Here is a 23,707-nt window from a genome sequence, read left to right on the forward strand (position 1 = left end):
TCTACAAGCAAATGTGGTGTCCAGTGTCCCATACAAAACCAATCTCCTAGAAAACCAACTGGTCTACTAAATTACTCTGCTCAGCCTGAGGTAAAGTCTCACTCCCTGGGCTCTCCCTACTGACTCTGAAGAGAGCTCTGTATCTAAAATCATAACACCCATAAATAGATGGCTGAGATGGGTTGCCTTTATTTGCAAACTGAAGGACTCCCTGAATCTCCTGTTGTCCTTGCACTGAAAGAGATATGCTTTTTTAGGATTTAATGGTGCTACACACGAATGTTTGGGGCACTCTTGTCAAAAGTAGGGGACAATGTGGTATTTCTTAATTCTTCTTCCCACTACTGGTCACTAATTTATGAAGCAAAGACTAAAATACCTTTTCCTTTCTCCTTCCCATGATCTTGTTATAAAACATTACCCTTTCTACCATCCTCTCTTTCTCTTTAAATCACCATCATTTTGAAACTGCTAGCACACAGGGAGTTGTTTTCCCTAGTTTGCTTAATGACTTCTGTGCTGCAAACAGCAGTTGAAAGGGTGAGTGTAAACACAGTGGTATTGTAGCCTGAACCCCAATCAGACCTTTTTATGGCAAGCATCCAAGCTTGGCCTCCCATCCCTCTACAATCTTGGAGGTTACCTCTACTTCCCCCAAAGATTTTGTGCTATCTCCCTTTAACTTTCACTTTCACCTTAAACACTTCTGCCATTCCTTTCATGAGTACCACAACACTTTGAATCCAACACCCCTTAGAGCCCTTTCCCTGTAGCCAGCACTTGCTGACACAGTTTTTCTTTGTCTTGAAAAAAATATGACCCCTTTTGTGAACTTCTTCCTGCAAAGAATATAAGATTTGTTAAAAGCTTCAGCCTGCTGACAGATTTTAGCAAGCAGATTTTTCCTGGATACTTTTGCCAACAGTCATGCCTGGTGCTGGGCAAGGCTGGTTCACTGATTGCTCTACATAACCAAACACTGCACAATTAATGTAAATTAGGCAACACAAAATGCTTTCTAGTGAGAATGGGTATGTCTACACAAGCAGATGGCTGCAGGTGCAGTACATGTCCAGTCTGAAGGCTTTGTCTGATAACATCCTACTTCTTAGAAAGGCCTAACATCATATGAGCTTGGCTATCTGATGGCCACTAAAACAGGGAGTCTCTATCAAAAGAAACTACATCAATCTAAGCAATCAACAGGAAAGTACATTCATGTATCAGTTTTATTTAACTTTCCTTTTACATTACCTGTGTTGCTGTCCATCTCTAGATCTTCATTTTCTTCTGGACATGAAATAAAATTTTCTATTCTAAATTTTCTCTGCTATTGGATGCTTTTTTTAAAAAAAAAAATCTAGGCAGGTCTAGAAGCCATTTTTCTGAGAAGTAGGTTAGTACTTATTTAAGGTACTTTAAACTTCAGTGCACCAGACTTTCTAATAGCCTCTGCAATTTGAATGCAGAGATAAGATGTGGTTAAGCCATCAGATAGAGACACGGCATTAAATCAGGTTCAAAGGTGATTAAAAAAATAAATATGAAGACTTAGAAGGCTCAGAATTGCAGTCCTTACCTATCCCCAAGCCTGCTAATCACTCGCAAATTCTTTTTTTCACAGCTTGTCTTCACTAATGATTGGCAATATCAGACCACCAGTCTTAGTTTGAAGAAAATGTCAGCTTAACCCAAGCAGAGTGTTTAATAGCTAAGTGGCTTTTCTTGAGTAACAACTCACACTTGTAAATTAATCATGCTGCAACAGTCTCACTCTAGGCTAACTCCACATACCAATTTAACTCATTTTCCATGTTCTGAATGTGGAAACATTAAATCTAGGTCAATATTTTCAACAAATTCAATAAATTATTCACTGAGTCAATTATTTTCTCAAGATATTTTGTACCACAAATTTTCTACCTGATGCCACACAACCATTTTAGCATTCAAGGAAAGAAACCATTCTTCTCTACAAAAGGACTGTGCAGACATGCATCTTAATTCAGGATTTAACATCATTAGGTATAGCATAGCAGGCGGGAAGCGAATTTCACCCCACCACACCGTTGATTATCTTCAGATTGAGACGTACTTGTGTCTATATCTGCTTATTCATGAAGTCAAGAAGGTGAAAATCCTCAATTAATGCAATAAAAATTGTATATTACTAGAATCAAGTCATTAAGAAATTTGTCTGACATTGGCTGGAAAGTGTAATATAGCTTCAGATCACTTTCCTGACCCTGTAAATCAAAATGTACTCATGATTTAACAATCCTATTTTTTTCTTATTTCTCTTTTGATTTTTATAGTTTACATGTAGTACTAGTAAAATCACACAAAAGCAAAACTTGGAAGCAAAAAGAAGTAAAAAATGGATAATAGTCTCCTCTCTTCTAGATAGAGGTTTCTGACAGAAGTGAATTGTAAGAAAAAGTTGAATGAAACATATGGACATTTGACACACAAAGGTGAATAAGCAGTTCTGAAAACAAGGGCTGGGCAGATGAAAGAAGGACAAGAATGCAGGAAAGACACAAAGAGGTGGTTTGCAAGGACCACTGGCATCCCGCTTGCGTGGGGAGAGGTGGATTTACACACACCATCATAAAAAATTCACAGTGCTCAACCATAGTCGATCCAACGTTAAAAGGAAATCTTCCAGTGAGATCTTGTCAAAACTGACATGCTCAATATTCTACTCCTTACAAAGCCAACCTCAGCAGCTGTACTGGTGATGAATGGCTTGAAGCGAGATACTGCCGTGGAAGACTGTCGCTGTGGGCCAAGTGATGCTCATAGGCTGTGGCAGGTGGTGAGGAAACTGGCAAAGGCGTCCCACTGTGTCTGTCAAACTCACCCTTCCTTCTCCCTTAACAGTTCCTTTTGCTTTTCATCACTGTCATGGCCATGGTCCAAAAGAGGTGCTCTTCCTCAGCTGCACTCTCAGAGAAAACTCAAGAGTGTCATGCATTGCAGGACCATACAGTCAGAACCTTCACTCCCACTCACTTCCAAAAATTAAACCTTTCTCCCTCTCTGCAGCCTGACCTGATGATTATGCTGGTGGGAGGAATAAACTGTTAGTGATGCTCCAGTGAGTTTGGATTTTAAATGTTCAGCATGCCATTCATTAAAACTATAATTATTAATAGGTATTTTTTTAAAAAAGCATTGGTGTCACTTTTTTTTTTTTTTTCACAGCTTTAATCTCATGACTCAGGAACTGCCAGAAAGAAGAGAGACTCTTTTCATAGTGGAAAACATTTTGATGTGTTTTAGCAGAATTTTTTATCTTCAAGTTGAACAAACAATTCCAAAGAGCCTTGTTTTTAATGGTTTATCCAGTTATATTGACTAATGTACAGAAGAGAGAGGTCAAGTAACAACTATTTCCAAATAAAAGTAGATTCTGCTGAAATCAGAATCTGTGACTTTCTTAGCCCTGAGTCTTTTTCCCCAAACCATTCACTATCAGAGATTATCTAATTATATAATATTTTACAGACTAAATGCAAGCATTATGATTTTTTGGCATCTTTTAAATCTTTATTAGAAGAAGCTAATTAGACCGTATTTTTCATGTGCAGGATGAATATGTACTTTTTTTATCCAGATACATGGTGTTGAATGTTAGGGTGATTAAAAGTGGTTCAATGTACAATTAGATATTTTGGATTTTAATTTCATTGGTAACAACACTAATAGTGTACAAGGTTTTCCATTAACGCACTGAGATTTTGGGACAGTGAAGCATTAACTCAAAGGTTATTCCCATCTAAGGACCTAAGACCATACAAGCCCTAGTGTGGCCTCATTCTTGATTGTCACCCAAGTGCTTTTCTAATGCAGATATTAGTCTCTGAAAGAAGTCAGCAGATGCATCATGTACCAATTCTTCCTGAAGCATGGACACATCATGAGCCACATGGCAAATGCTTAATAGGATTACAAGTACATTTGCAAAGCAGACTGTTAAAAGCAGTTTGTTGCATTTAAATGGCATAAAAGGTTGAGTTTATTCTAAGCTCTATACTATATATGACATTTGGAAATAAACACAAAAGAAGAACAAACTGGAAGGTAGTTCTGGTACTTATTTTTAGCTGGAAGAAGTCCTTAATACTTTGCAGCTTACATGACAGGGCCATTTCCTGTTGCAGGACACTCCCATCAATAATGAGAGAGAGATTGGGAAAGCCAAAGATGAGAAATTAAATGCCTGAAATACTCCTTTTGGAGAGCGGGACAGGAAGTGGTGAGAACAGACATTTATTTTTATACTGACTGTCTCGGTTCTAGGGAAATGAGAAAACGCTGTGTGAGTTGTATTGGCAAGCAGTGAGTCATTGATTCACTTCGTTGATAAAAGTATGGGAAAAGTATCCCTCAAGTAGGAAATAAACTGTTGAATTTGCAGCGTTACTGGCAGCAGGGGCAAAATTCTTTTTCTGCAGCTCTATTCTTACACCACATGAAACACTGTAAAATTATGAATTTAAATACATAATGGAAAAGACATAATAAAGGAATGACAGCTAATCATCTCTGTTTCCCCTATAGCCTTTTTGGTTTTATATTTTTGATGCCTGACTTAGTGTTTTTACTAGTGGCAGTACACACTATCCCAGTTTCACAGTCATTCTGAGTGCTGAAAATATTTGCTGCATAAGTTATCTTTTAGAAAAATATATAAAAGCTATAGGCACAGTTTCCCAATGGCATAACATGTATGTAAAGATGCCTCTTATGTGTTTTTTCTTGCCACTACTTGAATCCCCTTCAGCTCTTTACAACCATAAGGCTTCCTCCTACCCAAGAAGCTTAGCTGCAGTCCTGTTGATTAACAATTTTATGGGCAAAAGAAGAAACACCAGGAGCAGCTGGTGCTTGCCAGAGAACCAGGGAAAGGAGAGTATCAAATTGCACTGATAACCCACTGCTTCTTGGAGCCTGTGTCTATCCTTTCTCCTATGTGTCTGAAATGTGGTTGTGCTAACTCTGTCACCACAGCCTGGGGTCCCACTAGCCCCATCATGAGCCTTATTTGCAGCCTTGAAATCCAGAACATGCCATTAGTTTATCCACTTTGAACTTTCTCAAGGGTTTAAGCCAAGAAAGAAAAATACTGGCTTCTGCCCCATGTCAGACTTAGTTGGGTGGTATTTTTTCTATAGCATTTCAGAGCTGTCTAAGCAACTCAGGACTCAGAATTTGACACAGGGGTTATTTCTTCCTCAAAAAATGTTTACTATTGATGCTGAAGTCTTTCTTTACCACATAACAATGTGGTAAAAGTGAAAAAGTAGCTAGAAATAAAAATAAAAACACATCCCAGAAACACAGAGAGAGACAGAAGGTGCAGAGAATCAGTGCTGCAGATATGGAGCTGTTCCAAGCATATATCAGGGCAATTGGTCATTCAGCTTGAATTTTGATTTGTCAGGAGCACAGAGCCTAACCCATCATTTACTGAGAATACACTGTCTTCCTACATTGACTGCATTTTTAGAAAAGTCAGCATTTTCCATAAGAAAACTTTTACAGATGCTCTAGTGTATTGAAGAATACCAACCTTGCCAAAAGACAAGCCTTAGATTTCTTGTTATTCCCAGGCTCTGACTCCTTAGAGTACCATCTTTCATCTTTCAAACTATTTTCTTGTAAAAATGAGACTTTTTGAGTAGGGTTTTTCCCCTTCTGTCCAGTTGCTTTTACATTTTTATCCTTCATATTGAAGGAAAAAGTTTTATTTTGGATCAGCACAGGTCCCTTTATGTTTTGCTTTCTATTTCAGCAGCATGTTGTATTTAATAGGAGACATTTCCAAAAAGGCTGAGGGTCAGGCTTTCAGGTTTGCACTTGATGGCTGCATGTGTCTGAACTGAACATCCATCCAGACAGCCATAAAAGTTCCCTTCAGCAGACTGAGTATGGCCATGCAATACAATGCTGCCTTGCATATTCCCAAATAAAATCCTAGTGAGCACAATTTGAGACTCAAATTCAGGATTTCTGTGCCAGTGTCTGGACAATATGATCATGCCCCTGTCACAGCAATTCAGGTCAGCATTGCAGTGACACCATGGCACTGTCCCTTGCAGACAGGGAGCCTACGTCCTGACTTAAGGCTGGCATAGAAGGGGCACTTTTCCTTTGTGCTTCCTGCACATTTTGAAAGAGTGTGACTTTTGTAACAAAGCTCACATTCTACTCTCTCATTCTGGTCTTGAAGGTTGCATGGCAGCTGTGGTCTTTAAACACGCATGATCAGCATTTTAGGCACAATCTTTCCTAGATATGGCTGGAGTATCTGTTAGGGTTAATGTGCTTCACCAGCAGCCCAACTCAAAATTTCCAGTTCGCAGTTGTTGGATAATTTTATTATTATTTTGATTAAGACAGGAAGTGAAATTTTCTAATGGCATACCAGAATCAAACTCATCAATTGTAAAGTAAACAGAGATTTTGAGTCCCAAATTATTGAATTAAGTTCTCCTCAGGGAAGTTTTCTTTGCCATTTCCTGAAAAATATGCCAAGTATCTTGTATGTTTTGCAGTAGATGCCCTGTCCACAACAGATTTGTTATGGCGTGTTCTCAATTTTTCTGCATTTCTGCTGCTATCCATGTAAAACTATCAACTTATTTTGCACAATGTATCCACAAATAAAAGCAAAACCTATGCATTCTATAAATCATCTGACATTCCAACAGTGTGCTGTTTTCTGACTTCGGATGACTCATTGTCATATTCATTTGTTAGCTTGTTCATCTAGTAAATGTAACACGCTCTGTGGCAAGTAACCCATTTAATTTTCAATTCTAATTATGCCTTTTTGGACCCTCCTAGTTCAATTTTCCTAGTCTTAGTGACAAAGGTTAATGTCTTAAAATTAGATATTTAAACAGAAGTGGGACACAGGCACTGCTAAATGAGTAAAGCAATTATAATTGTTCAGCTTTAAGCATTTCTTCTACTAACTTTCTATAAATAAAACTTTCCTCAAAGGTTTCAGCACAGATCAATTCTGAGCTAATACTAACTATAAAAGTTATTGTCAAATTCAACTAATTATGGAGTTATGAGTAACAAGACATCACCATAGAATTCTACAAAATACAATTTTTTTATATATTTTGTTCAAGTTAGAGTATATGACCCAGGTATTCTACACATACAGACACAGAATATAAGCACAAAGAACATTTTTATATCATATATTCTTGATGGTTAGTACATCTTGAATAGCACATATTAATGGAATTAATTAATTTTGCAATAGCATCAGTAATCACTGATGCTATTGCAAAACACTTTCATAGTGTTCAAGACTGTTGATGTTTGGCAAGCTCTATAATTGCTTTAATGTTTTATAGTAATAGTATTGCATTGATTTCTTTTTGGTATTTTTCTCTTCATTATAAAACCTGTGGATCTACTATAGCTTCTTTATTATTTGTGTCCAACAGCTTTCAAGATCGGTGTGCCTTTCCTCTCATTCTACACATTTGGTTTTCAGCTCTTCCACCTCTCTCCCAAGGCCAGTGTAAACAAACGATTTTTGAGGCCATGGAAGCTGTGTAAAATGTCTGAATGACAAAGTAATGAACACTCTTTGTGACTGAAGTCAGCACAAGTGTTTATTGCTAAGCAACAAAGACTGATGTCAACGAGTTTTGCCAAATGCAGATGGTGAGTAGGTTTGTTGAAAAAATGAAATCAGTCTAACATAACTCTTTACAGCAGATACTAATATAATAGAAATAAAATGCACTCAACTGGTTGGAGTGAAGCAGTCCACAGAGAGGAATGAGGTTAATTTAATAATACTTTCCGATGGCTCAGCCTGTGTGTTATGGAGTTGCTCACATGTGAAAATATTCCTAACCTATTTCAGCGAGATTAAGGAAGGAAAAACATCTGCAAAGCTGTACTAAACTGCCTGCCATCTCCAAAGTTGTGGTTCAGATTGTTGTTGTGAACAAAGGAAGAACACAATACACTGTACCTGGCTGCTGGGGAGGTGGTGTTTGGAATATGCAAATACAACATCACTGGACACTTCAGACTCTCACAGTGTAAACAACTTATTGTGCTGTTCAGCAAATGCCTTTGTATTGTCTCTCTGAACAGCTCACCAGGTGTGACTGGTGGGCTGAGATTGATGATTATGTCACTGCAAAGCTGAATCTCTTCCCTGAGGGGAATGTCCACCATATTCCTTTTATCCTTGTTTGAGACTAGACTTGTCACAGTGGAGAATACACTCATTTATCTGCTTTGAGCACCTTCATGAAAACACAGTAATCTTTATGCACATCCTTAGGCAGAGCTCAATGGCAAAATCACATGCAAGTTTCCTTCTTCCTTAGTGCAAAAAAGCAGAACATGAAACTGAATAGGTGGTAGTTAGCTCTTAAAGAATATTCCGGGCATTCTGTTCTGGTTCAGCCAAACTGATAAAATAATTTACTATAACTCACCCCTGGTGCAAACCACACCAGAAAGCAGCTACTCCCTTCCCTGGAAGTCCACATACCTTGCTCACCCTTCCAAAACAACCTGCCTTAAGTTTTAGCTTTCATATTTTTCAGATTCTGTACTGCTTTAGTGTGCAACTCTGAACTTCATATAAAGTTTAGCAAGTTCTTTTCACAGTTTAGTTAGACAAAACTATCCTTTTCCAATTTGAGAACAGAGGACACCATTGCAGCTTTAGGTTAAAGAAGATTAAACAACAACAAACTGAGGAGAGCAGTCTGGGAGGATGGGACTTCATAACCTGAAGCTGAAATTGGACAATTGACCCCAACATGTACCAAAACTTATAAAAGTGTGAAAACTTGTGACTGGGTGTCCATCTTGGGTCCATCTTGGGTCCATCTCAGGCAGAGCCCCAGCTACGCTCTTGTGCTGCCCAAGGTGTGTCCTTTGAAGGCATTTCAATAAATACCTACTGTGTTCCTACCATCTAGCCTCTGTTCTAGGTCAGCCTCTCTAGGCATCACTTGAACTCAGCTTGGAAGTTCAGTTCTGCTGCCCTACTCTCAAATGCCAGTCATGTTCTGTATAAAGAAACTCAATGTACAGCCTAGAATTTCTGCTAATTCCCTAAACTGGATGGTATGGAAAGACAGGCACATTCCCATGTTCTCAGCCTCCACAGCGAGTGAGTCACCCTTGCTGGCCTGCACCAATCCTTACGTTGCTGCAGAGCCTGGAATAGTAGCCTGTAGTAGGATAAGTACACACAGCAGTGTGGTGATGGCAATAAAGTAAACATACACACACACGCACGCGCGCGCGCAAAAACAACCCTACATGTTGTAGAAAGTGGCTTAATTTGCTTCAAAGTAAAGATGCTGCACCTCAGGCAACTCATTAAACAAGTCTCTTGCGTCTGAATGAAAAATGTAACGTGCATGAAAATTACTGTCTTAACTTGAGTGAAAGAAAGATCAGCCAGAGCTCATGTGGGACTCAGCTGGGAAAAATTATTTTACTTGCAGCTATTTTTATTTCTTTTAGCTGTGTTAGACAACCAGTGGAATTGTACTGTACAGTTACAACAGAAAGACATGAGTGGCTGCTTAGAACTAGGTAAATTCACCTAAAAAAAGGACATTAACCTATTTTGAACAGTGATTGCACTTGGAAAAGATTTTAGGAAATGCTGGAATTTTTGTCACTTGCTTTACTGTTTTTATATGTTCTAAGTGTCTTGAGCTTTTTCAGAAGTTTGGATCTAGTTATTCAAGGTCAGTTGCTCTACTTGTAAATGTTCATAAACTGGAGGGAATAAGTGATATTTCAGGACTTGGGTTATTCAAAACTGGTTCACTTTTGCAATTCACTACTAAACATTTGACCACATGGCTTCTGGCTTCTGGTGCTTCATCAGACAAGCAAAAATGGTGAAGTGGTGAAAGTGGTAGTGACAACTGCTTACCAACTCAAACAAACTCTCAATTGACTTCTTGGTTTTCAGAGGCTTCAAAGATATATTCAGGAATAGTGCGTCATTCAAATATTCAGAATATTGTGAGAGATATCTGTTGAGCAATGGAAATTTAATTTAATTTCACCTAATGAATCAAAAAGTTCTTTATGAATTTGTTTGGACTGGGGGGAAAAAACCCCATTTTTTCAAACCGTCCTAGCCACTGCGCTTTTTCTCTTGATCACCAGGCATGTACACAAAGCCAAAAAATTCAGTTTTCTCCACCTCTAATGCACTGCTGAAATATCTAGCATTCGTGTCATTTAGCCTTAAAAGCTATTAATGCATTTGGTAAAGATGAAAAGTGAAATATGAAATCTTGTCAAGCCTACTGGAAGCTGTAGTTAGTCTTTTTTAATAAATGTTTTTCAGAAACTCAGTTTTGTCTATGATAAATGCACTTTTTCAAGTATAGCACTGTAGATTTAGTGTTGAGAAAAATCTGTTTACAGCTGCTGAATTCTGAACTTTTTATTTAACTGCAGAACATTCAAAGTACACACAAAGATGGCATAAACTTTCCAAGCCCATCAAAGTTGTTTGCACTTGAACTGCTCAGACCATCAGTAGATGTGAGAGGACACTGCCTTTTCCATGTCCATTCTGCTGAGCCTGGCAACAAGGGCTTGAATTAGTATCAAAATATGACAGTGGGTATGAAACATTTAGCATCGTGGGCTTGGGTGTTGAGTTCCCACATGCCACCTGAGTCCCTAGGCTGTAGAGTGTCCTTTGACCCAACAAATAGGTGCTGACTGTTCATAAGTAAAGGAGTGACTCCACCAAAGCTCTGGAGACCCCCATGGCCCAGTCACCACCAACCCCAGGTGTCTGCATTTGGCAGGGGTGGGTGCATGTGCTCAAAACCCTGAAACAGGCCTGAGCCTCAACTTCCTAAACCTTAGACAATTTCTGCAGTCATGGGGCTCCTTAAAATGATTTCCCACCCAGCATGCCCAAAGCAGTCTCTGGTTTCAGCTCCCTAATACTGTGAGAGGGCTGCAAGCCAAAGGGACTCTCAGTATGGGACAAACTCTTTGAAGCTAAGGATTAGGAAGTCTGTTGTCACACAGGGTGCCCCATAAAGTCCCGCTGACTGCAGTCCTTTTCTAAAATAGGTTTATTGAAGTAAGTGCAGAGTATTTTAAGCTACCTTTTTTCCCAAGCACATTGTCCTATAATTTGAAGCCTGTATCTCATGCATATTGGTTGTAAGATTGTCATCAAAGGACCTTAACAGCTTTATGGAATATAGAAATTTGCTGTCATTGTCCTCTGAATTCTGAAAAAAAATGGACCTCATTTCAGCTTTGTAAAAGGCAAACCCTGAAGTCCTTGGAAACAACTTGAAATTTTAATTACTATACTATTATTATTATTGTTAACTATTATTATTACTACTACTATACTAAATAGACTTCAGAAATCAAGAGGTAAGTTGAGATGAATAACCAGCCTCAATTTACCAACTTTCCAAACCTAACACTGAACTAAGGTCTTTTTAATTGCAGCTACCCATAGGATTAGTTGCAGTTTGAACTACACTATAGATCAGGCAACTCTTGTCTAATCAGGTCCCTTTGTATTTGTGTGGTAATGTTGCCCCACAGCTAATGATGTCTCAGCAGACACTACAGCTCTCTTTCAACCCAAAGCAAACATTGCGAAGGCCATTTGAAAATCAAATCTTCTGTAAGGGAGAGTCTGGAAAATACCACAAAGTGCAGAAAGAGTAAATGCAAGTAAAGAATATTGCAAGGAATATATTTCTTAGGTGTTAATTGAGAACAATATTGGTATATTGCAATACCTTTATAATAATCTAATATGTTAAAAGACATTAAAATGCTATGAGCTATTAAAACTCTGACACTGATTTAGTGTAAGTATCTTTTGGCTGTCAGCCAGTATTGTTTAAAAGCTGCAAAATTATCCTGTTCTGGTGGGAAGATGGAAAAGTTTGAAAGCTTTATTTTATTCTCTTTTTTTTTGATGTGTCTTACCCCCTATAACTTTAATAAGGGTCTGCAATACAAACTGTAGGTTTGCAAAACATGAACACATCTTCCTTGGAGAAAATAGAGAAGATAATTTGAGAATAAAGCTGTTAGCTGCTCCTGACTGTGACCCCAGAAGTCTTCTGGTAAATCTGACTTTAAAATTTAAACTTTCAGCTATATCAGGATGTATCAAATGAAGTGCATTTATTTGGCTGCTTGGATGTGCTGTATATTGAAATGTCTGGTAACTCACTAACAAATTCATATCTTGTCTTTTTAGAGAGATGCAGGAAAATAACAGGCCTCAAAGGAACTACCTTTCAGAACAAACATGTTCTCTCATTGTTTACTTAGAGAAGAAAACAAGGAAAATTAAGTAAAAGCAGATGGCATTTTATGTCAGAAAACCATCTCACAGAATCATGTAGTCTAAAAACTCAATAACTCAGTCACATACCTGCTACAGAATTTATGTTTCCTATTAGGCCCATGAGATCCTGTACCTATTGCTGTGAAAGGTTTGAGGGAAATGAAGTCAGGATGTCACAAAAAAAGGAAGATATTTAATAATCTGTCACAACAAATATTTCCCACCATTTCTTATTGAAACCTTGCTTGACAGAGAGCTAGAGATCCTCTTTGACACTCAAGTCAACTTCTGAAGGAAATAAAATACCATAAACAGAGAAGGATGGCAGTATTGATCTTTAAGGTGATGAAAATTAGGATACTGAAATGCCAGATATACTGAAATGCCAAAATTTTGATTGACTTAAAAAAAACTTATTCTGGGGCTTAAAAACTTTTTAATTCAATCACATAAAAAGGTCAAGAGAATTTAACTGCTCTTAAAAAAAAAAAAAAAGACAAAAAATGTCAATGGGTCTTTTATATCTCCCCAAGATTCAGGCTTTGAAAATATGCACCTTGTTTAATAACAGCTATGTCATACTTTAGACAGCTAAATCATATGTTGTTTGAATGCTGATAGTCACAATTGGGTTTAAAGTTAATCTGTGTGTGCATGTCCATGATTTTTCTGTGTGTCTTCTCTACTTTTTCAGCATGCAGAAATTGGTCTCACTGAAGGTGGGACAGAGGTCTGCCCTTGCTGCAAAGTAGCAGAGAGAAAGGAGTCAGATTTCCCACTGCTGCAGGAAGGGGGTCCCCTGAAATCACCACCAGGCTTTTCCTGGTCCAGCAAACAGCTGGACTTGCAAAGCTTCAGGGCAGATGAAAGGGGCAGATGGGCTGCAGTTGTTTAACTCATCTGGCACTGCCTGCTTTGCCAATAGTTGGAGTGGTCCCTGCTAGCAAATGGGGACTCCAGGTACCTTGCTACACGGTTCTGCTAGTTCTTGCAGAGATAGACTCAGTACTTCATGAAGAAGACAAATAACTTATTGTTGTACTACTTACATTGCAGTAGTTGGGAAGACTATAAAGGAACAATCTCAGGAGCTTCTGCTCAGGAAAGATCCAGAGAAATCTGAGGTGATGGTAGGTTTTTATCCAAAACTAGCATGTGTGAAGAGCGATGTGCTGGGGTACAGTTTGTTCAGAAAAGATCTATTTTTTCCACTGACATTAGAAAAAAAAAAAAATCTGGAGGAAAAAACCCAGAATCTTAATACTCTTTTAATCATCTGAACTTTGGTATGACAATAGAGCAGCACATAGATGATGGTACAAAGCTCTTAACAATGCCATGAAACTACCAGCACAGAAAAACCCTGAACAACTCTATTAACAATAAGCGCTACTCATGCAATGGTTCCACTAACACATTTACTGAATTGCATGCCTGCTAATTTTGAAAAACATCTCCATATGAGATGAGTATAAAACATGACATAAAGCACACAGTTTATACCAAAAAGAGAGGACTAGCTGCTTCTATGCTTGCCTGAAACTGTCTCAGCTAACTAAGCTCAGCAAGATGCTATAATATTGGTTGCCGAGACTGGGTACGGCTTACATAATGATATAAACTTATTTCTGAATTTCCCACTCTTTTTATGGTGTCACAATAGTTATTTACCTGCCTCCACAGAGTCACTGGAATAACAAAACCTCTGAAGCCCATCACCACTCTTTATCCTTGGAAGTAACTGTAATGGGAGACTGTCACACATGGTCAGTAAGAAGCTTGTTGGGATCACATCACCCCAAAGTCATTATTCACCACTGTGTCTGCTTTTCAGTCAAGTCTAATAATTTATCATGGTTAGATATTTGTATTGGACATTTTTGATATATATCTAATATTAGAGAATATAAAGTAAGTTTACGATAATTTCACCGTGTCAGAGTCAAAATGGGAGGAGGAATAGAGAGAGCTTTCTCAGCTCATAGAAGTTATTAATTAGCTAGTCAAGGACTTTGTTCTAGCAAGAGACATTTGCATCTCCAAGGAGCTGAAGTAAAAATACTTATTTTAATTGAGAAGAATGATCAGATGGTTTCTTTGATAATGAAGCAAAAGAATAAGTTTCAGGAAGATTAGATTTATCTGGGCTCCAGATAAATTTCTTATAAGAGAGAAAACTTTGTCCAAAGGGACTGAAAATAAAAGTGGATATATACCACAGGACTAGCGCACTTCTCAGGGTGTGCTGAAGGCCTGCTCTGCTGGATATGCCCTGACCATATTCCAGCTCTGTTTTGGGAGATGTAAGCACCACTCTGGTCCCCTTGGAAGTTGTGAGGATGTCCTCTTAGGCTCAGAGAGATTAGGTTGTTTCTGAGGGCCGTACATAAAAGGTCACGTAAAAGACAATAGTGTCACAGACATTAGCATTTGCATGTCTAGGACCATGTAAAACATCCAGATTTAAGCCTCTCCTGAGAAAAGACAGATTGTGGCATAGAAAATATTGTTGGTGTGAGAAAAAGCCTACTTCCTGAGCAGCAGTCACCAGCCCCATTCTTCCTATCTCCTAGGGGCAGGAGCAACAAACCCCAGAGCTGTCTTGCTACCACTACTCAGGCTCCATCTGACTTCCACAGTGGAAGAAACCAGCTCAGCCTTAGGATGTCAAAATTAACATCTGCCTACTACACTAATGAGCCTTGAGCTGATGATTGAAAACGTATTGGCACTCCTAGTTCCTCATTAAAAAGGCTGCTTTTTCAGATATTAAGCTCTTTATGCAGCTCTTGTTAGAATTTTCTTCAGTTCTGCATTGTGCTTTCGACCTGCAGCCAGTAATCCAGTAGCAGCATTGCTACTGCAGACAGGGTCCTTACTGTCCCTCTGTGCCTCTGCCCATATAACCAAGGAGACTTTGCCTTCATCTTAAAAGAGCATTAACCCCTTTTTGTTTGGATTCAGTCAGGGCAATCAGGCTTATTTTAATAATTTATTGATATATCACTTTCTTAAATGCCACCTCAGTCTGTGTGTGGATGTGTCCTATTTAAGAAGTCTTTTGTACTTGTTTCATTCCGGTGAGGCTAATGCTGCCAATCCCTTCCACCAGAGAGACAAAGAAGCAGCTTGCAGAGGGAAAACCAAAGCAGTGCAAAGGCTCAGCAGCTTCAAAGTGGGGCTGGCTGGCTCCACAACATATATACCAGTCACAGATATTGTTGCAGAGTCCATGAGAATAACAGCTCAGACACCACAGTGCTGCTTGGTAGCTACAGTATGATCCAGAATTCCATCCCATCTAAATAAAAATGCAACCATTTATAGTGCGGGCAAGAACATAAACTGTGTCAGGAATCCTCTTTATTTGTAGTTACATCAATAGCTAAGAGATAACATACCAGGAGGCAGAGCTTGAGAATATGGTTCTTAGGGTTAAGGTCAATAAAGCATGTGCACGGCAAATAGTGCTGTCTGGGGAGATCTTTGTATCGGCTTCAATGCTTCCTCTGAGAGCTGAGAGGCGCTCCAGAATATCTTGGGAGTCAAAAGCAGAAAAAAGTAACAAAGCAGGGAGAAGGACAGGGATGGTTAAAAGCAATTAGGAACTTCCCCACTATTCAGAACCTTGACAAAAGTTTCTTGGAGCACAGCAAAACTCCCAGTAGGAACTGCTCTTTTCTAGCTGGGAATGGATTTCTGAAAAGTTGAATAGCTCTGTAAAGCTAGCTGCACAAGGTCAGAGGAATAAGATATATCTCTAAGGAGGGCCCAGATGTTCTGTCTTTTCTTACTGTGCTTTGTGCCCAGGCAGTGTCTTCCCAAAACACTACATGATCACCCCAGAAAAGCAGCTCTGAAGACTATAGGAGGGATGTGCTTTTGGAGCTCTACTGACACAGGCTGAATTAAGCATCTGTAGATAGCTTTTTTTTTTATCCCCTCCAGCTAATTACCCATGAATTCTAAATTTAATCACCATCAAATATTGTCATATTTTGAAAGAAAATAATTTAAATTAAAAGTGACCCTAAACACGTACCCTTGGGACTTGAGCAGGTGTCCTCCTACAGAAATGGTTTTATAATAACCTACCTTGGTGATTTAAGCTGACCCAGATGACTTTCTGCTGAAATAGGCACTGACATTGCCTGTTCTGGCATCAACTTTTCCTGACGGCAGTACTTCCTACAGTGCTTCAAAAAGATACCCAGGAGAGATGCTTCACTGAGTGCTCTGACATAAGACATAGCCTTTTCACAATCAGCTACTGCTTAAGTGAAAATCAGTTTTAAAGTAAATAAAAACCTCTGAAAAGTCTTGTGTCTAGATCCTGAAACACGGGACCTGAGGACCAGAAGCAGACTGGACAACACTGTAATTCAAAATCTGTACTTGCAAAATATTTGGAATAAGAGGCCTCAAAACCAGTGTTTTAATTCCTTGAAATCTGGTTTATAGCTCTACCATCTTTGTTAGGGATGCTTTAAATATTACCATCTTATGCTATAAACTTGGTTTGTTACAGTGAAAATAGACATGCTCTTGTTCCTTGAAATCAGAAAATAGGATTTGGCCATTTATATCTCTATAGACATGATTCTATATAGGATTTTGGTTATTAAATGGGTAACATTGATTTAGGATGCCAGTTGTTTTTTGTGGTTGGGTCATGTAACATATAGAGCTGATATCCAGTTTCCAATTCACTTGACTGCTCCTCTTCACACACTTGCAGCACATTTGGATGTCAGACAGAGCCAGATTGCTTTCAGAAATAGTGGTGAAGAAGGTGTGTGAGGAGCCCTGCTCTCACCCCCATTAACAGTCAGACAAAGCAGCAGTCCAGGTTGCTGTTCCCCACAGGGACTGGACAGGAATAGGCACCATGTGATGCCCTTTCACCTTTCGTGCCCCCAGATGCTGTGGCTCAGATGCTCATGTTGCACATCTGTGTTGCCCACCCCCATGTTGCAGCAGGTGCAGCTGGCAGGCAATGCAAGTCATCCCCAAAGACAAAGCACAACAATGTGTTCACCTCCAAGGCAGAGGCTGCAGGAGGAACACTACCTCTTTGCACAGGCTAGTGCTGATGAGCCATGAAGCTGTAGATCTCTGTAGCTGGGGTGATAATTTTGAAGAGTTTCACAAAACAATATTTAAGAAAGGCGAACTTGTTGACAATACATTTAAACTCAGTAAACACAAACCAGAGAAACTGTAGTGCCTCCACTCAAACAAAAAACCCCAACAACAACAACAACAAAAGCCAACAAAAAAACATGACTGAGAATCACTGAGCTTGGACACCTCTCAGAGCAGAAAAGCATTTCATTCTTTCGTGACTTCAATTCAAAAAGAAGAAAAGGTATGGCAACATTCCTGACACTATTGAACTTTCTGAACAAGCGATCAATAGGATTTCAGACAGCTTGCCTGCCAATCTGATGCTGCTGGGGAAGGAGGAAGAACTGCTGTTCCCACAGGCCTTTGACCTTACACTGAAGTTCAGGAGCACAAGGGCTGGGCGTGCTTTACTTATTCCCAGAGGACTCTCTGCCCCAGCACAAGATGGTTCCATCCTGTGCACTGCTCCTCTGTAATCCCTCTGGCTCTCTGCAGGGCAGAGGTGAGCTGCTATCAGGGAACAAAGGGAAACATGGCCAGTTTGCAGCCTTTGCTTGCAGCTTCATGGAGCAGAGAGGCCTTGCAGATACTGCTGACCCATCTCTGTCAGTGTAGGAGAGTGGCAGTGATTGTAAAAGGTTCTGTCCATGCAGAACAGGGCACAAGTGTTCCATTGCAGATACCCAAATCGTGGCACAGCTCTGCTGTTGTCTGAAGTCCTATGCCTTTGACACTGTGGTCCTACATTCATCACCCATCACTGAGGCCACATCTAGAAGATGCCATTGATGAAATGATATAAAGACATTTGAGAGATAAAAGATTTATGTAAAAAATGTTTAATTTTGAAGTTACTCTGTGCAGATGACACCACATATGGATATAAGGCAGATAGTTTCTTGAGGTATGAAACAGATTTTTAGTAGCCTCACAATCAGCTATATTAGAGCAGAATCGAAGATCTCCAGTTAAGAGACATACATGCATAAGGAAAAAGACCTTTGCCAAACATATGTACAACACAGATAGGACAGAATAAAAATGTGTAGTTGCCTCTAATGCTTTAATTTCTTTCATTTTAGGGAAACTCACTCTTTACTCCAATATTTTCATCATTAGTGCACCATTATCTTTCAGTGCTGTCTACAATATATAGATGAGATTCCTCTTCCATACAAAATAATTTATGCCTTTTGTGTTCCTTTCAAAACCCTTTTGAGACAACCTCTAATCATTTTCTTGATCAAATGGCAAACCTGGTGTTTAACCCACCCCATTACTGTCTTCTTCTTAGCAGCAGAATATTCTCACTTGATGTCTGTAACTTAATCTTCACACAGTTAACCTTCTCCCTCTACAATTGCTCCTGTAGCAGAGCTCTGAAGGTGCTTATTCATCTTCTCCATGACCCAGCACTCAGTAGAAACTTTGCAGCCTTATTCCTTCTATGCTTTTTGCGCATAAATAAGCCATACTGGTAAATAAAAAATCATCTATCATTTTTAGGTCAGTGACCAACAGATTTATTACCCATCCATAGACATGTCTCACTTAACTTAAGCTAAACTAATAGTCTGCTGCACTGGCATTTCCTCTTAGTGCTCTGACTTAAGACTTTAAGATTAAGTGCAAAATGTTCAAAGCCAAATCCTGTCTTTCTTCCCATTACCTTTAGCCTTACCACTGGAAAATACCACAAAGACTTATGATTGTGAATAATCTTAGATGTGACCTCCTTATCCATGTCTGCCTTTCAATTCTCACTGCATAACACTTCTTCACAGCAGAAACTTACAACCACATCACTCACTCTCTCATTACTTGCTTCCCACAGTATTCGTTTCCCTGTCTTTGACAAATACCATCTTGCCTTGCTTCTAGCCTGTCAGCAGCAAAGTTAGTTTTCTTAGCTCATTGTTTTGACTGTACCATTCTTCTCCTTGTATTCTGTAACAACAAACATAAGCTGCTCACAGTGCTTTCAAGGCTCTGTGACTGATCTATCCTCTCCCATTTACTGTATCACCACATTTAAAGGCCACATTAATGTAATCAACCTTCACTCAGATTCTCACCCCTCCCCTACACCTAAATAGATCAATTTAAGTTATCCATTGGTAACTACAGCCCGATTGCTACCAGCCAAATTTCAAGGCCCAGCTCGCTTCCTGGGTCTTTTTGGCAGGCTGAAGTGTGAACCACCTCTTCCACCTGAACTAGAAGCCACTTGATTTGCGACTAGTCAAGCCAAAGGCTGTAATGAGGATGCTTAATGGATGATAGGAATGCTTCAGTAGATCAGTCAAAGTACAATTTGCTGACCTCAAAAAACACCAACAAAATAACCCCAAACCCAAACCACACACATCCCTACAATTTTCCATCTATGATCATTAGCACAAATTTATTTCAGTCATTAGAATTCCACTCCTCTCCACTAGCTATCAGTTTTCAGTATTTCCCATGGTTTAAGCACACAGTATCTTTCTAGTGATACAAATCAAACCTCCCACTGACTCAGTGGGAACAGCAGTTTCTCTAGGTGACAATCCCAAAACCAAATGGTGAATGCAAACATGACAAAAAGCCAAAATAATCCTATTATTAGGTGGAAAGAATATAAGAAGAGCAAGAGTTCAGCTGAAACAATTATTTATTAAAGGTATGGTTTAGAACAAATTTGAAGGAAAGATTTAATTTAAGGACAGCATAAAAAATAGAATGGCTAGAGCTAAATGCAACCAAAGAGAGATCAGAGGAAAAAAGTAAACTGTAGGTACTGATAAAAAAAAAAACAAAAAACAAAAAAAAAACCAAAAAAACCCCCACCACAACAAAATTGTATAAGTCACCTGTTGCTTGCACCTACTCAGGGTTTGACTCATGGGCAGAGGTACATTCAGGCAAATGTTACTTTTTCCTCTCTGTATCATCCTCTTCTAAAACATGAACTCCTCACTACAGATTTTTTTTCTTTCATAGATCTTCTATAGTAGTTTTTGAGAGAAGTGCAGTAGCTAGAAAAATCTGAGTGTTTACAGTTAGGAGCACCAAAATAAGATGTTTTATTCACTAACAAATATTTTCTTTTTGGTTTATGTGTGTGTTTGCAGTCTATTGCAGGCTGCAATATGTTGTTCTCCAAGTAATTATTTTCAGGTGACATCCTGAATGATTTTTAAACTGTCATTTATTCTTTTCTCTTTACCAAAAGATATAGTCTATCTTCTTTATTTCTTTTAACCCTCATAATCTGCACAAATTATTACTAGCACTGCTCTTCTATCAATAAAAAGGTGAGGTCCTCTTGACTTCTTTCTGTGGCTCCAGGTTCATGAGTTCTGCTCTTTCCAATAACACAGTGTGCACCCAGGTGACAACAGACGTGTGGCCATGCAAGTTGTGCAGTCAGGGGATCTAAGTATGATACTGGCTTAACACTGTGACATCACCACTCACTGGAAAACTGGCACACCAGATCAACATCTCAGTCGATGGCCCTTTGAGCTTATACTATTTTGGCCCTTAAAATCTCCACTTGAAATTCAGTCGTCAGCTGGGGTAATGTCTGTGATAATGTACAGAAGAGGACTGGACATGTCAAAGGATTTTGCAGTCATAAAAAATATAGTGTATAAGAGAAAGAAGACATACAGAGACCAACATGATGATTTAGAGTACTCTCAGAGGTGAGAGGGAGAGACACTGTGTGTACAGTTAACCCCAAATGCACCATTACCCTAAACTTACAGGTTACTGTCAAGTCTGGTCTCAGTTAAAAGCCATTAAGGAGCCCACCGGTCATGCTTCCAGCTTTTTACTGCTGGACATAGAATTTCACTTGACATCACTGGTCCCAAGAAAAATTTGTTTCCTCTCCTAAATCTTGTGATTGCCAAAGACCCTCTAGAGGGATTTATCCTACTGCTCTTTAGATAAGAGAAACATAATGTACTGTGTAACTCAGCAATTTTTAAAGGTGCCCAATGCCACAGTTTTCAGATTTGTAACCAGCCAGAGTAAGGAATGCTTTGCTGTATGTCAAAGAACTAGCCAGGTTTATTTCTTGACATGATTATTGATTAAAACATAATTAAGAAACATAGGGTTTTAGTCATGAAATAAAGTCACAAAGGATAAAATTACAATGGCATCATTAAGACTACATTTAACAAGATGTTCTCCCTAACTGAATTCAATAGCTGTTATGTTGTGCACCATTTTCTCTTAGGTTTATTGAAAACTTACCCACCACTATCAAGTTATTTTGTCATGATGGCTCTTGCATATGCCACAGACCTTCTTTCCACACTCACATCCATTTGCACGTGAAGAGCACAGGACAAAGGCTGAGAACCTCTCCGACTCATCTCAAAACAGAATTTCTCATGTCTAGAAGAAAGTTTTCCTCCTCTTTCCTTGTGAGTGATGCCACACAACACTGAGGAGCAAGGAATTACTTTACTCTTTCCCCACCTCTTCTCCCAAAGTTTCCATGAAGATTTTCACTGTATGTCTCAGTTAGTGCCTTCAGCTTGTAGGTTTAACGATCATTATAAAACAAATATGTAAGCCAATTAATGGAGGAAATATTTATAGATACTATTCATTATTAGCTCTATTCTAAATGAATAAAAGTAGATAACAATTTGAGTAACACAGATTCAGCTTCATGCTTTAGGTTGCATGGATTTTCTCCTACTAAATCAATTGTATTTGTATTGCTGGGTATAGTATGGTGGGTACAGTATTATTATACATATATATAAGAAAAGCAAGGATTAATGGATTAAAATACTTCCTTCTTTACATTACTCTGTTCAATAAGAGTAGTCTAAGCAGATTTATGATTCACTAGTGGTTTAGCCTAGCAGAGAAGTATAGTGAATTTTCCTTACTTACTGTCTAAACCAAGCAAAGAACTGCAGCAGCTCAACACCCAAAGAAGAGTAGCTTTCCCAAAGCTAGAGGGAACAGATAAGAGCTCTGTCAGGAAGAACAAGGGTGTCAGGACTCTTCCCTGGCTGAGTTGAGAATGAACCAGCTGCTGGAAATGAAAAGCATTTTCCTAATTCAGAGTTAGACCTGACTGCGGAGTCCAGGTCTCTGTCTGAAAGACAAAAAAAAGTGGGACCTGACACTTTTGGAGTTTGCTGAAAAGCAAGTGAATGCCAGCCCAGGGCAGGGATAGTTATGAGTCTCCTGTCTGAAATATTCAGGGTAAAAAATAGTGTTAAAACTAATCAAAGGGACTGGTAAGTGTGGAGTTATTTACTGGCACTCTGCACTCATGCACTTATTATTTCATTCTGTTGCTTAATGTTGACACAGATACATGAAAATACTTCAGTTATAGTTAACACATTTTAACACATTATAGGCAACACATTTTATCCCTCTGTTTTTGACATTCCTCAAAATCAGGCTCCTGGGATACTTTAGGGCTGATTTGAGAGCTTGTAACAACTAAAACACAACTAAGAAAGTTTTGTAGCATCCATACAGGAAGAGGAGAGCATGCACAAACCCTGGGGAGTTAGAAGCAAGAGGTACTTACTCCTGAAGATCAGGGGTATTGGTATGGAATTGCAAGCTAGGGGACTAGTGGACTGTTCTGCCTGATATTGAAGCCAGGCTGAACTTTCCATCACTTTCTGCATTAAAGATGGATATTTCTGCTCAGGTTTGGGTTCTGATATCGCCTGTATTTTTCTGATTCTCAGTCAGATTGTAGCAAATCACCAGCTACCCTCAGCATCATTTTGCACTGTATCCTGAAACATGGAAAAAGCTCACAAAAGAGAAACTTGCTTTGAGGTACTGAGAAAAGGGATGTGAGTTCTGAACCTTCAGATTTGGCCTACAACAGGCCAGAAAACAACATCATCTGATTGAAATTCTCTGCTGTCATCTTATATCACATTTTCTGGAACTGTGGGTGGGGTGGGAGGCTGCAACTCATCATTTTTGTTTCTGAAACACTAAGGGCCAAATCATGTGAGTACTCTGATGAATTCATGATCCTTTGGAAAACAGCTCTCCTAGGACTGACACAAACATGTTCTTTAAAGTAGAGGATGATAATAATGCTTATTTTACCAAAAGAAGATTGGTATCATTGACTTCCTTAACAGAGGAGATCTATGGCACAGAGTTACTTAGGGACACTCAAAACCAACCTGGTGTTTCTCCATGTCGAGTTGG

The 23,707-nt window shown here is 39.0% G+C and overlaps 1 protein-coding gene across 1 annotated transcript in view; it reads right to left on the minus strand.

The window, feature by feature from the left end:
* The window catches only part of HTR1B (5-hydroxytryptamine receptor 1B), a 38,933-nt gene that overhangs the window by 2,347 nt on the left and 12,879 nt on the right, over positions 1-23,707 (minus strand). The window lies entirely within an intron of this gene.

The sequence above is a fragment of the Taeniopygia guttata genome, chromosome 3 (assembly GCF_048771995.1).
Source record: "Taeniopygia guttata chromosome 3, bTaeGut7.mat, whole genome shotgun sequence".
Classification (NCBI taxonomy): domain Eukaryota; kingdom Metazoa; phylum Chordata; class Aves; order Passeriformes; family Estrildidae; genus Taeniopygia; species Taeniopygia guttata.